This window comes from Pinus tabuliformis, chromosome J, assembly GCF_031772625.1.
Source record: "Pinus tabuliformis cultivar Carrire ecotype Pingquan chromosome J, CPIR1, whole genome shotgun sequence".
In the NCBI taxonomy this organism is placed as follows: Eukaryota; Viridiplantae; Streptophyta; class Pinopsida; order Pinales; family Pinaceae; genus Pinus; species Pinus tabuliformis.
Genome location: NC_142295.1, coordinates 1,286,539,260 through 1,286,556,429, shown reverse-complemented (window position 1 = coordinate 1,286,556,429; position 17,170 = coordinate 1,286,539,260). Strand labels below are relative to the sequence as shown.

General features: G+C 39.3%; 2 pseudogenes; both read left to right on the top strand.

Moving 5' to 3' along the window:
* The first annotated feature begins 235 nt into the window (after window positions 1–235).
* On the top strand, window positions 236–1,745 carry LOC149231965 (xylose isomerase pseudogene; annotated as a pseudogene).
* Window positions 1,746–5,044: 3,299 nt separating this feature from the next.
* LOC149231964 (xylose isomerase pseudogene) lies at window positions 5,045–6,468 on the top strand (annotated as a pseudogene).
* The last annotated feature ends 10,702 nt before the right edge of the window (window positions 6,469–17,170 follow it).

Below are 17,170 nucleotides of genomic sequence, written 5' to 3'. Positions count from 1 at the left end.
TCTGATGGCATTGATGCATCCACTGATAAATTATCCAGAGTTGATTTGAATGAAGTCATTTCACTATCAAAATCAGAAAAAAGCTCTTATGTGGGAGGAAGCAGTAGTGTTTATCGAGGTCAACTTAGAAATGGAAGAACTGTTGCTGTCAAGAAACTTATCTGTCGAAAGGCTTCATCATTTTCACCTGGTGCTACTCGTTGGTTTCTGCATAGAATACAATGGGCGGGAAGTTCAATGACTACTAGTGTATGAATATATGCCTAATGGCAATCTTAGAGATCATTTGGATGGAATGTTGGGTAAGGGCGTGCTTACAAATGGATCCAGATGTACGTGTTTATGCATATGCTGCAGCTCAAGTAAAGAAAGCCATGGAGGTAACACATGAATTAGGAGGAGAGAACTTTGTCTTCTGGGGTGGAAGAGAAGGTTACCAAACTCTCTTGAATACTGATCTAAAGAAGGAACTTGACCATATGGCCAAATTTCTTCAAGCAGCGGTGAACTGGAAGAAAACCATTGGTTTCAATGGGACCCTTCTAATTGAGCCTAAGCCACAGGAACCTACAAAACATTAGTATGATTGGGATGCTGCAACAACTATGGGCTTCCTACAAAGATATGGGCTTGCAGGAGAATTTAAATTAAATGTTGAGTGCAATCATGCAACCCTCTCTGGGCACAGCTGTCATCACGAGTTGGAAATAGCACGAATTTATGGGATGCTTGGAAACTTTGATGCAAAATTGCGGAGAGAGAGTGTAGATGTGGAAGATCTATTCATTGCTCATATATCGGGCATGGACACTCTTGCACGGGGCTTGAGAAATGCGGCTAAGCTGTTGCAGGATGGAAGAATGTCAGAGCTTGTTGCAAAACGTTATGAAACCTTCAATTCAAAACTAGGAGCTCTGATTGAGGATGGAGAGGTAGGTTTTAAGGAACTTGAAAAGAAAGCTCATGAATGGGGTGAACCTCCACTGTCACAGGAAAGCTTCAGGAATCTGGCTTCAGATTTACCTTTCTCAAAGCATATCCATTCTAAGCTTGTGTGCTACATTTCAAAAGAACTAATGGATGAAGATAAGCCACCTTTGGTTTTACCAAATGGTTATGTCTACAGCACTAAGTGCATACTATAAATCTTCCAGCCTTTCAAGAAATGAGTAGCAGAACTGCATACAACACATAGCTTCAAATGCAAAGAAAGGAGATGATGTTGGTCGTTTCTTGAATCGCATTTTGGGATATGACTTTTGTTCTGATGTTTCTTGTTCCAGGGTCTAAGTTAAGCAGCTGCAACATCCAAAACAAACATTTAATATTATAATTGGCCTAATTGTTCGACTGGCAGAATCATCCGCTGTGATTTCAATGAGTTCAATATTATGATTAATGATGAGGAAAATATCATGGTGCTTCTGGATGTTATTGGTGTTAAGGAACAAGATGACATCAGACTATTCTTTATAGCTGCAATTCGGGCAATTTGTATCACCCCAGAAATGGCGCAAGTTCCTCCTGAATTCGTTCACGAAGATCTGACCTTCGACCTGTTACTCTCAGCCCATGCTTTCGGAGAGCTGATGTTTGCACATCTGGATCTTCCAATACACCATCGCTTGTTTCTCCGCTTTCATCATCGTCGGATATTTGACCTTGGGGCAATTCAAATGATGGATCCTCGCACTGGTCGTCCTCATCCTCGGAATCGGAATGAACATCTGCATTGGAAGAGATAAATCGTAAAAGCCTGTGCGCAGGGGATCTAACTACACCAAATGTGGAGTACGCGTTGTAGCAAGGTTAACTATTTCCACATAAAGACTCTGCTAGCTGGAGTGATAGCAATTGGAATATGGCATTTCCGATTCCGGCCCAGATACTCTGCTTATTTTTCGCCAACAACTGGCAGTAAAATCATAACTGCCCGCCAAGCTAACCGGATACGTGTATAGGATTCTATTTTTGGTGATTTGCGCTGTACAAGCCATGAGATCATCGATAGCTATGATTTTAATGGTCACTTGGCTTGCTTTCGCGCCGAATGGGATCCAAAGGCTCCGTCCGAGTGCCTTGCAGTTATTGGTTGGCATCGCTCTGCATCCAATTGATTGGTTGGCATCGCTCTGCATACAAGCAATGGACAGCTTGTCACTGAAGTAATGGGTCCAAATATAGCAACCGGTTTCTCACTAATGTCTTCAGTCCGGATTATATGATGATCTGCGCTCCAGCATTTATATTTTTATTAGTCAATCAGAGGATTTTTAGAGGGACATTGTATTATTTTAGAATAGAAAGCTGTTCTCTTTTCTAATTTTATTGTAAATTGTTCAAACAGCGCCCAGATGGTGGGTCGATCTGTTGTTTTTGTTTTAGGATAGTTTATAAAATTTGATTTGAAAAGAGAGAGAGTAAGAGAGAGGAGTGGAGAGTTTTTTCTGAGCGCTGGGAGCTGCTGGAGAAGCATAGAGCTTTGTAATGTACAGTTTTCTGCAGAGAATTTAATGGAATTTCACAGCTCTGTTTGCTAAGATTCATGTGGTATGTTGATTTAGCATAAGTTTTTCCCTTTGTCTCATATGTAATCAGTTATACATTTCATTTCATGACCCTTTCAAGCTGAACAAATGAAGTGATTAGGTAGGAATTCATAGTATTATATGCTCCTCCTATAAGTTTGTTCGCATTCGATGTTTTCTACTGTTTAAGGAGGATTCAGAGTTATTGTCTGCCCTCCTTAACTCCTCACCAGTCTTGCCATCCCGTTTGAAACCAGATTTGGTGTTAAATTGCATGCCTACCTTGCCTCAGTTGACAACCTGTGTAGTCATTATATTTCTCTGTTTGAAACTGTGATTTTGCCCATGTAGCCCAGAAAAGCCCCGTCATTCCATTAAAAAACCCCAAAAATCTTTAAATCAACCCCCCTTATCAATTTACTAGCCTAATATCTTTGATCCTAATTGGTCAGCTTATTATATTATAAGATCTATCAAATCTGACCCGAGAGAGCCTTCTCATACCTCGTAGGGCTAGCTACGAGGTGAAATGGTTTGATGTAGCCTTGAGAGTTTGTCTATCTCAGCCTAGGTGAATTCCAAGCGCTAACATATTGGCGACCATACTGGGGAGAACAAACTTGTTTGTGGGTTGATGTGTTTGTTTCATAAGTCTTAGACGGAGCCTGAAGTTACGCCAGAAGCCTTCGAAAACGCTCTTGTTTTACATCAGCGCAAGTAGATAAACACTGCTTCAGTCTATCTCCGTGGGATTTGTGAACATAGCACTTCGATTGTATTTTACCCCAGTACATGTATCAAATTCAGATCTGATGCTGATGGTGGACAGCGATCAGATACATATGCAGGCTGAATCATTCACCTGGCGACTCCAACTTGATCCAGACATTCCAGTGCCTGTTGATATGTTCATGCAATGGTAGGGTATGTGGCAGACCCTGCACTTTGTGAAGTTCTAGATGGAGTTAGAGAGATGTTAGCGGATATTGAAATTAATGAAGAATTTTTCAGTATTTTCCTTCAATGTGTGAAATCTCCGAAGCTTCATCTTGAAGGCAAAACTAGATTTTATGAGTTAGTTGTTGAAAGAGTTGAAAATGAGATTCAGTATCTCGATGAGCAGATCCACTCTTATGATTTCCAAGACCCTAAAAAGTTTTTGGAAATCCTTCCTCATTCGAAACAAGCAATAACAGATTTGCCTATAGAAGTACACATCGACAATGTGCAGCTGGAAATATGCATTGTAGAGTTGAGGCAGCCAACAGAGGCCGGTGTCCGTGATCCTATTGCGGCCTACATGGACACATTTTTCAGCTTGATTGACCGATCAGGCTGTCTTCTCGGTGACCAGGCTCAGTATGTGCATGAAGGGCTGCCAGCAATTGCATTTGTGACTTCGTGGCAGCATTCTCAAGCGGCTTCATTGTCAGGTTTAATTGAGTGGTTAATATGGCATTTTAGCATTACCTGATCTATTATTTGTACAGCAGATTAGAGTAGGTTTTGTACATAAATAAGCAGCCATAAGGGAAGCATCTTGTTTCAGTTGTCTTTTAGTTTGTTTGAGTTCAGTTTCAGTGTGAAAATAAGTCTTCAGCTGTGTTGATTTGTTGATGATGACTCCATTGCCCAATGGTGGAGGCACGGTCTGCTCTACCAAAGTTCTGCGGTTCTTGGCACCTCCAGGAAGCTGCAGCTGCCATCCCAAGTGGAGCCAATGTTAGACTCCGTCTCAACATGAGATTGATTCTTCTTCAAAACAGGGTGTTGAAGAAGAAATCATTAATGTGCTGTTTAGATTATGTAATTTATGCTCCAGCTCTTCAAAAGGCAGCAGCAAACTTCAACGCTCTTATCCCTGCACAAGCACAATTTGAAACACCATCAGCAATCAGAGGCAAAAAGCTTTTGGAGAAGTCTCACTGGAAACACATTATCTAATGCCGCTTTCATACAAGCTTTTGATGCTAAGATAACAGTTGACAGATGTGTTCTACAAGATGAGCTTGCAATGAATCAGCTGAAGCACCATTGTTCATCAAAGCAAATTCCGTTGCCACAGTTTAGAATACATTCTGCTGTTAGAGTATGCCCTGACTGCTTCAACAATTTTACACAGTCATCTTCAGCAAATACACAAACCAACTCCTATGGCATTGATAAAATGGCCTCAGATGACGATGACGCAACAGTTTCTGATGGCATTGATACATCCACTGATAAAGTATCCAGAGTTGATTTGAATGAAGTCATGTCACTATCAAAATCAGAAAAAGCTCTTATGTGGGAGGAAGCAGTAGTGTTTATCGAGGTCAACTTAGAAATGGAAGAACTGTTGCTGTCAAGAAACTTATCTGTCGAAAGGCTTCATCATTTTCACCTGGTGCTACTCGTTGGTTTCTACATAGAATACAATGGGCGGGAAGTTCAATGACTACTAGTGTATGAATATATGCCTAATGGCAATCTTAGAGATCATTTGGATGGAATGTTGGGTAAGGGCGTGCTTACAAATGGATCTAGATGTACGTGTTTATGCATATGCTGCAGCTCAAGTAAAGAAAGCCATGGAGGTAACACATGAATTAGGAGGAGAGAACTTTGTCTTCTGGGGTGGAAGAGAAGGTTACCAAACTCTCTTGAATACTGATCTAAAGAAGGAACTTGACCATATGGCCAAATTTCTTCAAGCAGCGGTGAACTGGAAGAAAACCATTGGTTTCAATGGGACCCTTCTAATTGAGCCTAAGCCACAGGAACCTACAAAACATTAGTATGATTGGGATGCTGCAACAACTATGGGCTTCCTACAAAGATATGGGCTTGCAGGAGAATTTAAATTAAATGTTGAGTGCAATCATGCAACCCTCTCTGGGCACAGCTGTCATCACGAGTTGGAAATAGCACGAATTTATGGGATGCTTGGAAACTTTGATGCAAAATTGCGGAGAGAGAGTGTAGATGTGGAAGATCTATTCATTGCTCATATATCGGGCATGGACACTCTTGCACGGGGCTTGAGAAATGCGGCTAAGCTGTTGCAGGATGGAAGAATGTCAGAGCTTGTTGCAAAACGTTATGAAACCTTCAATTCAAAACTAGGAGCTCTGATTGAGGATGGAGAGGTAGGTTTTGAGGAACTTGAAAAGAAAGCTCATGAATGGGGTGAACCTCCACTGTCACAGGAAAGCTTCAGGAATCTGGCTTCAGATTTACCTTTCTCAAAGCATATCCATTCTAAGCTTGTGTGCTACATTTCAAAAGAACTAATGGATGAAGATAAGCCACCTTTGGTTTTACCAAATGGTTATGTCTACAGCACTAAGTGCATACTATAAATCTTCCAGCCTTTCAAGAAATGAGTAGCAGAACTGCATACAGCACATAGCTTCAATGCAAAGAAAGGAGATGATGTTGGTCGTTTCTTGAATCGCATTTTGGGATATGACTTTTGTTCTGATGTTTCTTGTTCCAGGGTCTAAGTTAAGCAGCTGCAACATCCAAAACAAACATTTAATATTATAATTGGCCTAATTGTTCGACTGGCAGAATCATCCGCTGTGATTTCAATGAGTTCAATATTATGATTGATGACGAGGAAAATATCATGGTGCTTCTGGATGTTATTGGTGTTAAGGAACAAGATGACATCAGATTATTCTTTATAGCTGCAATTCGGGCAATTTGTATCACCCCAGAAATGGCGCAAGTTCCTCCTGAATTCGTTCACGAAGATCTGACCTTCGACCTGTTACTCTCAGCCCATGCTTTCGGAGAGCTGATGTTTGCACATCTGGATCTTCCAATACACCATCGCTTGTTTCTCCGCTTTCATCATCGTCGGATATTTGACCTTGGGGCAATTCAAATGATGGATCCTCGCACTGGTCGTCCTCATCCTCGGAATCGGAATGAACATCTGCATTGGAAGAGATAAATCGTAAAAGCCTGTGCGCAGGGGATCTAACTACACCAAATGTGGAGTACGCGCTGCAGCAAGGTTAACTATTTCCACATAAAGACTCTGCTAGCTGGAGTGATAGCAATTGGAATATGGCATTTCCGATTCCGGCCCAGATACTCTGCTTATTTTTCGCCAACAACTGGCAGTAAAATCATAACTGCCCGCCAAGCTAACCGGATACGTGTATAGGATTCTATTTTTGGTGATTTGCGCTGTACAAGCCATGAGATCATCGATAGCTATGATTTTAATGGTCACTTGGCTTGCTTTCGCGCCGAATGGGATCCAAAGGCTCCGTCCGAGTGCCTTGCAGTTATTGGTTGGCATCGCTCTGCATCCAATTGATTGGTTGGCATCGCTCTGCATACAAGCAATGGACAGCTTGTCACTGAAGTAATGGGTCCAAATATAGCAACCGGTTTCTCACTAATGTCTTCAGTCCGGATTATATGATGATCTGCGCTCCAGCATTTATATTTTTATTAGTCAATCAGAGGATTTTTAGAGGGACATTGTATTATTTTAGAATAGAAAGCTGTTCTCTTTTCTAATTTTATTGTAAATTGTTCAAACAGCGCCCAGATGGTGGGTCGATCTGTTGTTTTTGTTTTAGGATAGTTTATAAAAATTTGATTTGAAAGAGAGAGTAAGAGAGAGGAGTGGAGAGTTTTTTCTGAGCGCTGGGAGCTGCTGGAGAAGCATAGAGCTTTGTAATGTACAGTTTTCTGCAGAGAATTTAATGGAATTTCACAGCTCTGTTTGCTGAGATTCATGTGGTATGTTGATTTAGCATAAGTTTTTCCCTTTGTCTCATATGTAATCAGTTATACATTTCATTTCATGACCCTTTCAAGCTGAACAAATGAAGTGATTAGGTAGGAATTCATAGTATTATATGCTCCTCCTATAAGTTTGTTCGCATTCGATGTTTTCTACTGTTTAAGGAGGATTCAGAGTTATTGTCTGCCCTCCTTAACTCCTCACCAGTCTTGCCATCCCGTTTGAAACCAGATTTGGTGTTAAATTGCATGCCTACCTTGCCTCAGTTGACAACCTGTGTAGTCATTATATTTCTCTGTTTGAAACTGTGATTTTGCCCATGTAGCCCAGAAAAGCCCCGTCATTCCATTAAAAAACCCCAAAAATCTTTAAATCAACCCCCCTTATCAATTTACTAGCCTAATATCTTTGATCCTAATTGGTCAGCTTATTATATTATAAGATCTATCAAATCTGACCCGAGAGAGCCTTCTCATACCTCGTAGGGCTAGCTACGAGGTGAAATGGTTTGATGTAGCCTTGAGAGTTTGTCTATCTCAGCCTAGGTGAATTCCAAGCGCTAACATACCCCACCAAATCAACCTTGTCCTATGTAACTTCCTACCCAGCTAGTGTCTAACCCTAATAATAAAACCATCCAATCTACTCACAACATTGGATTGGTCACTTATCCCACTTTTCCTACCTATTGTATTTCACCACAGTCACTGCAGGAAATTATTGTTCTTGTGTTAAAGGAATTTCCTGTGTCACTGCAGGAAATACAGCTTAGATCCAGAAAAGTGGTGATTCAGCCCAGAAGAATTGAAGAGATTATGGAGGAAGATACTCTAGAAATTCCTGAAGTTGAAACCACACCTGAACCACCATAACAACCTACTACAAGGCCTCAAGAACCTTCCTCATCCCATACAATCCAACCTCCTTTTCCAGAGAGGTTGGAAATGAAACTAAAACAACTCAAGTTTGATCTTGTGTCTGAACTAAGAAGTTTTTGCATTAAGATCCCATTGCTGCAAGCAATTAAGAATATCCCAATCTATGCCAAAATAGTAAGGGAGCTATGTACCAAGAGACCAGGAAGACAAAATAAATAACTCTCTACAATTCAAGTAGGTGGAAATCTTGCAAGTTTAATGTCTACTGGATTTGTTACTGAAAAATATGCAAACCCTGGAATCCCTATGGTTACCACCTTTATCAATGGACATTCTATAAAGAACACTTTAATTGATTTGGGTGCAACCATTAATGTGATGATTGTTGTGTGTGGAGCATGATTGTTCAGAGGTCTTTGTTTCAGTTGAATGTATACCCTAGGAATTTTGTACACCCCTCCACACGGGGGGGGGTGTGGGGGGGACTTGTCCCCCTCGCGGGGGTCCGGGGGCTCAGGGGCAGTGCCCCCGAAGCTAAAAACAGATGTAAAATTGCCTTGTAAAAGTATAGTAATTTCTAGTCAATCTAGGCCATTCATTAGGCAGATGATTTGTGGTAAACTTATGGTTTTTTACCCTAGAAGGCAACCCCTCTCTTTATATGAGGGCATTGTATTTGAGGCTGTGTAATAGGTGTGTATTCTATGAGCGAGAAATAGAGAGGTGAGATTGTGAGAGAAAACAGAGGATATTACAGCGGATTTGTTGTAGGTTGTGTCTCTTCATTTTGCTGGATAATAGAAAGGAAGGACTGGATGTTTGAGGTGGATGTAGCCCAAACTGGGTGAACCACATATATCTGTGTCTCCCTTGTTTTATGTGTTTTCTGTGTTTATATTTTTGCAATATTTTATGTGTTCCATTCCTTCGTAATATATAATTTTCTAAAAACTAGTATCATAGCCGAAGGTCTATTTGGCTGATAAACTCGCAGGAAAGAAGGGTTCCTCACTCGAGTCTGAGCAATGGCGGAAGATGGTAAGTTTAGGGTCGAGAAATTTAACGGCCAAAACTTCTCGCTATGGAAGATGCAGATGGAAGATTATCTGTATTAAAAAGCTCTATACCTACCATTGAGCGGAAAAACAAAGCCGACGACTATGACAAATGAATAATGGAACCTTCTCGATAGAAAGGCACTCGGAACAATACGGTTGTGCCTTGCAGCATCGGTCGCCTTCAACATTTCGAAGGAAGCAACCACAGATGGTTTGATTAAGGCGTTGGAGAAACTATATGAAAAACCCTCAGCCTCAAACAAGGTATTTCTTATGAAACAGTTATTTAATATGAAGATGTCGGAAGGTGGATCTATTGCAGACCATTTAAATGATTTTAATACTGTTACAAGTTAGTTATGTTCTGTAGGGGTAACTTTGATGATGAAGTTAGAGCCCTGTTATTCTTGTGTTCATTACCAGAAAGTTGGAATGGTTTAGTAATGGCCATTAGTAACTCTGTGTCTGGATCTAGTACTTTAAAGTTTGATGATGTTGTCGGTGCTATCCTTAGTGAGGAAATGCGATGGAAAAGCTCCGGTGAGACATCGGGTAATGCTTTGAGTGCAGAGTCTAGGGGAAGAAAAATGGAAAGAGGAAAGAGCTCAAGATATCACAGTAAATCAAGGAAAGGAAGATCCAAGTCTAGATTGGGGATAGTGTGCTGGAAATGTGGAAAGAAAGGACACCTAAAGAAAGGCTGTAGATCTCGGAAGGGAAAAGAAGGAGATTCACAGCAAGAAAACAATCATGAAGCAAATGTGACAGGTGAGGTGTTACAAGATACTTTGATTCTTTCTTTTGAAAATATTACTGATTCCTAGGTGGTAGATTCAGGGGCCTCATTCCATGCCACACCTGATAAGAAATACTTTCATGACTATGTTCAAGGAGATTTTGGACAAGTTCGTTTGGGTGATGATAAACCCTGTAAAATTATTGGAATGGGTAAGGTTCTTGTAAAACAACATAATGGAAACCAATGGCTACTAAAGGAGATAAGGCATGTTCCAGATCTAAAGAAAAATATGATTTCAACAGGACAGTTAGGCGGTGAAGGTTGTGTGACAACCTTCACAGATAAATCTTGGAAGGTCACCAAAGGAGCCCTGGTAATAGAAAAAGGTGAAAAGGTTGGTACATTGTATTTATGCAATGGTATTTCTAACTCTGTTAATTCTTTAACTTCCAAAGGAGGAAATGCAACATTATGGCATCATAGGCGCGGACACATGAGTGAAAAGGGGATGAAGAATATTCACTCAAGGAATTTTTTGTCAGGTTTGAAGAATGTTGATTTAGACTTCTGTGAAAATTGCATTTATGGAAAACAAAAGAGAGTCAGATTTCTCAAAGTTGCGAAAGAAAAGAAGAATGAAAAATTAGAGCTTGTGCATATAAATGTATGGGGACCTGATCAGGTATCATCTCTTGGTGGCTCTCGTTATTATGTTACTTTTATTGATGATGCAACTAGAAAAACTTGGATTTATTGTATTAAGAATAAATCTGATGTATTTGATACTTTCAAGAAATGAAAAGCTTTGGTTGAGATTGAGACAGGAAAGAAATTGAAGTGTCTTAGATCAGAAACTGGAGGTGAATATTGCAGCAAAGAGTTTGATAGGTACTGTTTAGAGCATGGAATTTTCAGAGAGAAGACAGTTCCAAGAACACCACAAGAAAATGGTGTGTCAGAAAGGATGAACAGAACAATCATGGAGCGTGAAAGGTGCATGAGATTTCATGCAGGATTGCCTTTACAATTTTGGGTAGATGATGTAGATACTGTTGTTTAGCTAATAAACAGAGGGCCTTCAAGTTCCTTGGATGGTGGTGTTCTGGAGGAAGGATGGACAGGTAAAAAGGTAAACTACTCTTTTTTAAAGCCTTTTGGTCGTGAGGCTTTTTTCCATATTGATAAAGAAAATAGAACAAAGCTTGAGGCAAAGTCAAAGAAATGTACCTTTATTGGATATGGTGTCAATGATTTCGGTTGTCGCTTATATGATTACAAAAATCACAAAATCATTAGGAGCAGAGATGTAATATTCAATGAAAAGGTCTTGTATAAGAATCAGTTGCAGGAAAAAGAAAACAAGGAATATGCAGTTCTTGATGAAATCACTAAAAAAGTAAAGGTGCCTAAAAATAATAATAATCAATGACCACAACAACAACAACCACCACAATAGCAACAGGCACCCCAAACACTTGAAAGTGGTGTTAGAAGATCTACCAAGATAAGTAGACCCCCTCAACGATACTCTCCTTCATTATATTATTTATTGTTGATTGATTATGGTGAACCCGAATGTTATGAATAAGCAATGCAGGTTGAAAGCAGGAAGAAGTGGGAGGTAGCCATGGAAGAAGAGATGGACTCCTTAATGCGTAACCAGACTTGGAACTTAGTCAGGTTGCCTACAGGTAAAACTACATTGCAAAATAAACGGGTTTATAGGATGTAGGAAGAAGATGGAGGAAAACAAAGGTACAAAGCTAGACTCGTGGTGAAGGGGTTTGCACAGAAGAAAGGTATTGATTTTGATGAAATATTTTATCCTATTGTTAAAATGACTTCAATCAGAACTATTTTAAGTCTAGTAGTAGCTGAAGTTTTGCATCTTGAGTAGTTAGATGTAAAGACAACCTTTCTCCATGGGGATTTGGAGGAAGAGATATATGTGCAGCAGCCACAAGGATATGAGGTAAAAGGGAAGGAGAAATTGGTGTGCAGGTTGAAGAAGAGCTTGTATGGCTTAAAACAGGCTCCAAGGTAGTGGTATCTAAAGTTTGACAAGTTTATGCCTGAACAAGGTTATACTAGATGTCACTCTGATCATTGTGTTTATCTGAAAAAGAAAAATGATGGCAGCTATATTATATTGTTATTGTAGGTAGATGACATGCTTGTTGCAGGGTCTAACATGCAGGAAATGAATGTGCTCAAAAGAAAATTGGCAAATTTATTTGCAATGAAGGATTTGGGAGCTGCAAAACAAATCCTTGGTATGACAATAACTAGAGACAGGAAAAATTGCAAATTAACATTGTCTAAAAATGAGTACATACAAAAGGTGTTGAAAAGATTTAATATGCACAATGCAAAACTAGTTAGTACACCTTTTGCTAGCCATTTCAAACTTAGTAAGGAAATGTGCCCAAAGACCTAAGAAGACGTGGATTATATGTCTAAAGTTCCATATGCATTAGCAGTTGGAAGCTTAATGTATGCAATGGTCTGTACAAGGCCTGATATTGCACATGCAGTGGGAGTTGTAAGCAGGTACATGAACAATCCAGGAAAGGAACATTGGATGGCAGTGAAATGGATTCTTAGATATTTGAAAGGTACCACAAATCAAGCATTATGCTTTGGTGGTTCAAACATTTCTCTACAGGGATATTTTGATGTAGATATGACAGGTGACTGAGATAACAGGAGGAGCACTACAGGATATGTATTTACTGTTGGTGGAACAATTGTCAGTTGGGTTTCAAAAATCCAAAGTGTTTTTGCACTTTCAACAATAGAAGCAGAGTATGTTGCTGCTATAGAGGCTAGTAAAGAAATGATTTGGTTACAAAGGTTTATGGGTGAATTGGGTAAGGAGTATGATATGGGCACGTTATACAGTGATAGCCAAAGTTCCATTCATCTTGCAAAGAACTCAGCATTTCATTCCAGGACTAAACACATACAGCTCAAGTACCATTTCATACAATCAGTGTTGGAAGATGGAGAGTTGAAGCTGGAAAAGATACACACTAGCCAGAATCCTGAGGATATGCTAACAAAAGTTGTAACCAGGGAGAAACTGAGAATATGCTCAGTTTCAATTGGTTTTCAAGGATGACGATGAAGATGAGAAACAACTAGGAGTCATTCTCTAGAAAATGAAGCAGCGATGGAGTTGCTACAATCATTCTCCAAGTGGGAGATTGTTGTGTGTGGAGCATGATTGTTCAGAGGTCTTTGTTTCAGCCGGATGTATACCCCAGGAAGTTTGTACACCCCTCCACGCAGGGGGGTGGGGGGGGGACTTGTCCCCCCTGCGAGGGTCCGGGGGGGGCCGATCCCCCCCGGCTGGGGGGTCCGAGGGCTCGAGGGCAGTGCCCCCAAAGCTAAAAACAGATGTAAAATTGCCTTGTAAAAGTATAGTAATTTCTAATCAATCTGCGTCGTTCATTAGGCAGATGATCTGACGGTAGAACTTATGGTTTTTTGCCCTAGAAGGCAACCCCTCTCTTTGTATGAGGGCATTGTATTTGAGGTTGTGTAATAGGTGTGTATTTTATGAGAGAGAAATAGAGAGGTGAGACTGTGAGAGAAAACAGTGGATATTACAGCGGATCTGTTGTAGGTTGTGTCTCTTCATTTTGCTGGATAATAGAAAGGAAGGACTGGCTGTTCGAGGTGGACGTAGCCCAAAATGGGTGAACCACATATATCTATGTCTTTCTTGTTTTATGCGTTTTCTATGTTTATATTTCTGCAATATTTTATGTGTTCCATTGCTCCGTAATATATAAATTTCTAACAATGACTATGGAGACCTTATCTCAAATAGGAACCTTTGACTTATTGCCTACTCCTACCATGTTAGAGCTATCAAAAAGGTCTAAGGTAAATCCAGAGGGGGTATTAGAAGACATTGTCATCTCATTAGATTCTTGCAAGTACCCTGCAGATTTTTACGTTCTTCAACCCAAAACTAACTTAGGAGGGCATCCTTTGATCTTGGGGAGACCGTGGTTAGCCACGAAAGATTCTTATATAGGGTGTATGTTTGGAAACATGACCATCACTCATGGAACTGAAATAAAGCACATTAATTTGTATCCCCTTGCTCAACCTCTTTTAATATCAAAAAATACAGATTGGGTTGAAGAAGAAGAGCATGATAGAGAATGTACCCGACCAATTTTGACAATATCCCAAGCTATGAGCCTTAAAGAAAATTCAGAAGAGAATTTGATAAATTGTTGTATTTCTATTCTTGATTTTTCGTAGCAAGAAGAAGGGAAGTCTAGTCATAATTTAGATATCATTACTAATCTGCAGGAATTTCATGAGCATAGTACAACAATCAAACTACATTCAACCCTATTATCTGCATTTCCTGCATATTCCATCACTGAATGGGGGAGTAAGGTAGTTGAGATCTTTCCTAGAAAACCTTTGAATATTAATTATGCCTTGACCTTTGAACAGGAAAAACAGTTAATTCAAGCATTGAAAAACATTTTAGACACTTTTTCTTGGGAATACATAGATATGACAGGCATTCACCCAGACACATGCATTCATCATATTTACATAGAAGACAAAGCTAGGCCCGTGAGACATCCACAAAGGAGGATGAACCCCACTTTAAGGGAAATTTTGAAAGATGAATTACATATATTGTTAAATGTAGGGTTCATCTATCCTATCTCAGATCGCCAGTGGACATCTCCATTAGTTAATGCCCCCAAAAATAATGGTAAATGGCGAGTGTGTGTAGATTACAAGGAACTAAATAAGGCTACCTTGAAAGATCACTTTCCCTTGCCTTTTACAGACCAAGTGCTGGACACTTTAGCAGGAAAAGAAATATTTTTCCTTCCTAGATGGGTTCAGCGGGTACAATTAGATTAGGATAGCTACAGAAGACCAAGAAAAGACTAGATTCACATGTCCCTGGGGTACCTATGCATATAGGATATTACCATTTTCTCTATGTAATGCACCAGCCACATTCTAGCGAGCGGTCCTTCATATTTTCTCTGATATTTTGTATGATTGCATAGAGGTTTATATCGATGACTTTAAAATCATGGGTGATACTTTTGAAGAGGCTTTAAATAATCTTGAGAAAGTTTTGCAAATATGTAGAGAAACTAATATTTCATTAAGTAATGAAAAATGTTTTATGATTATGAATGAAGGTATTGTTTTGGGTCATCATGTTTCTGTTGCAGGAATTAAAGTTGATCCAATAAATATTGAAGTTATTGCAAAGATTCCCCCACCAACCAATCAAATGGGAGTCTGAAGTTTCCTTCGACATCTAGGCTACTATAGAAGGTTTCTTGAAAATTTTACAAAGGTAGCCTCTCCATTATTTAAATTATTGACTAATGAATCCAAATTGCATTGGAATGATGAGTGTCAAGCTACATTTGATACACTCAAGGAAAAACTTTCTTTAACACCGGTCTTGAGAGGCCCCGATTGGAAATTTACCTTTCATTCAGCCATGGGAGCAGTACTGGGTCAAAAGGAGGATCATGTAACCCATGTTATTTATTAAGTTAGTAAAAATTTAACTCCTGCAGAACTGAATTACATGGTAACTGAAAAAGAATTCCTTGTTGTAATTTAGGCTATTAATAAGTTTAGACATTACATCATGGGCTATGAAGTTTTTGTACACACTGATCACTCTGCCATTCGATATCTCATGAATAAACCATTTACTAATGGTAGGATTACTAGGTGGCTTTTGTTGTTGTAGGAATTTGATATCACAATATTGGATATGCTAGGAAAGAAAAATCAGGTAGTTGATTTCTTATCTAGACTCAACCATGCAAGTGAGGATGTTCCTATTAATGATAGCTTTCCTGATGATTTTTTTTGCTATTTCTATTAAAACACCTTGGTTTGCAAACATGGCCAATTACCTTGCTACAAGAAAGTTTCCCCGTTACTTTTCATCTAATCAGAAAAAGAGAATTATTAGGAAAATTGTTGATTACTCTTGGATTAGGGGAGATATTTTCTTCACTGGACCTGATTTGATTATCCACAGGTGTGTCAGGAAAGATTATATCTATGACATTTTGAGAGTGTGTGACAATGAACTGTGTGGAGGACACTTTGCAGACAAACAGACAACTTACAAGATCATTCACTCAGGTTACCATTGGCAAAGTCTTTTTAAAGATGCAAGAGAATATGTTTGGAAGTGTGACAACTTCTAGAGAATGGGGCAGCCTGTACAATCAGTCGAGATGCCTTTTCAGCCACAAGTTCTTTGAGAGGTGGGCTTTTGATTTTGTAGGTCCCATCAACCCTATGTCCAAAGGTAAGAAGTATATTTTAGTTTGTACTGATTATGTTACGAAGTGGGTGGAGGAAAGAGAACTGCCTAGAGAAACAGAGAAATCAATGGTAGATTTTATTTTCTCTTATATTTTTGTAAGATTTGGGGTACCTAAGGAGATAGTCAATGATCAAGGTACTCAGTTTGTGTCAAATATTATGCAGGGATTTGTGTGAAAATATCAAATTACTCATCAGAAGTCCACCCCTTATCATCCACAGGTTAATGGGTAGGTGGAATCAACAAATAAGGTATTGGAGACAATCCTTCCCAAGACAGTGCAATTACACAAGAAGGATTGGTATGACTGACTTCTGGAAGCATTGTGGGCCTACAAGATCACATGGAGAAATACCACTAGTTTTTCTCCATATGAATTGGTGTATGGAAAGCAAGTTTTATTACCCATTTAATTTCAGATCAAGACTTTTAAGATGGCAACAGATTTGGGTATAGACCTTGATGAAGCTTAACGATAGAGAATCTTGCATCTCAATGAGTTGGATGAGATTAGGCAAGATTATTTTTAGCATACTGACTTGATTCAACAACAACAGGCTAAATGGCATGATAGATACATTAAAAAGAAGCAGTTCAAAAAGGGCGATTGGGCATTATTTTATGATTCAAAATTTAAGAACTTTAAAGGGAAATTTGACACACATTGGCTGGGCCCATATGAAATTGAGAAAGTTTTTGATAATGGATCTGTTCAGGTTAAAACCATTGATTATGGGAATGTTACCTTCTTGGTGAATGGGCACAAACTCAAGTTATATCAAAAACACCAATCCAAGGAGGAATTTGTGGAAGAAATTGTGAAGAAAAGAGAGATGGATATGTTGAGAGAAGGAGTCATTCCTTC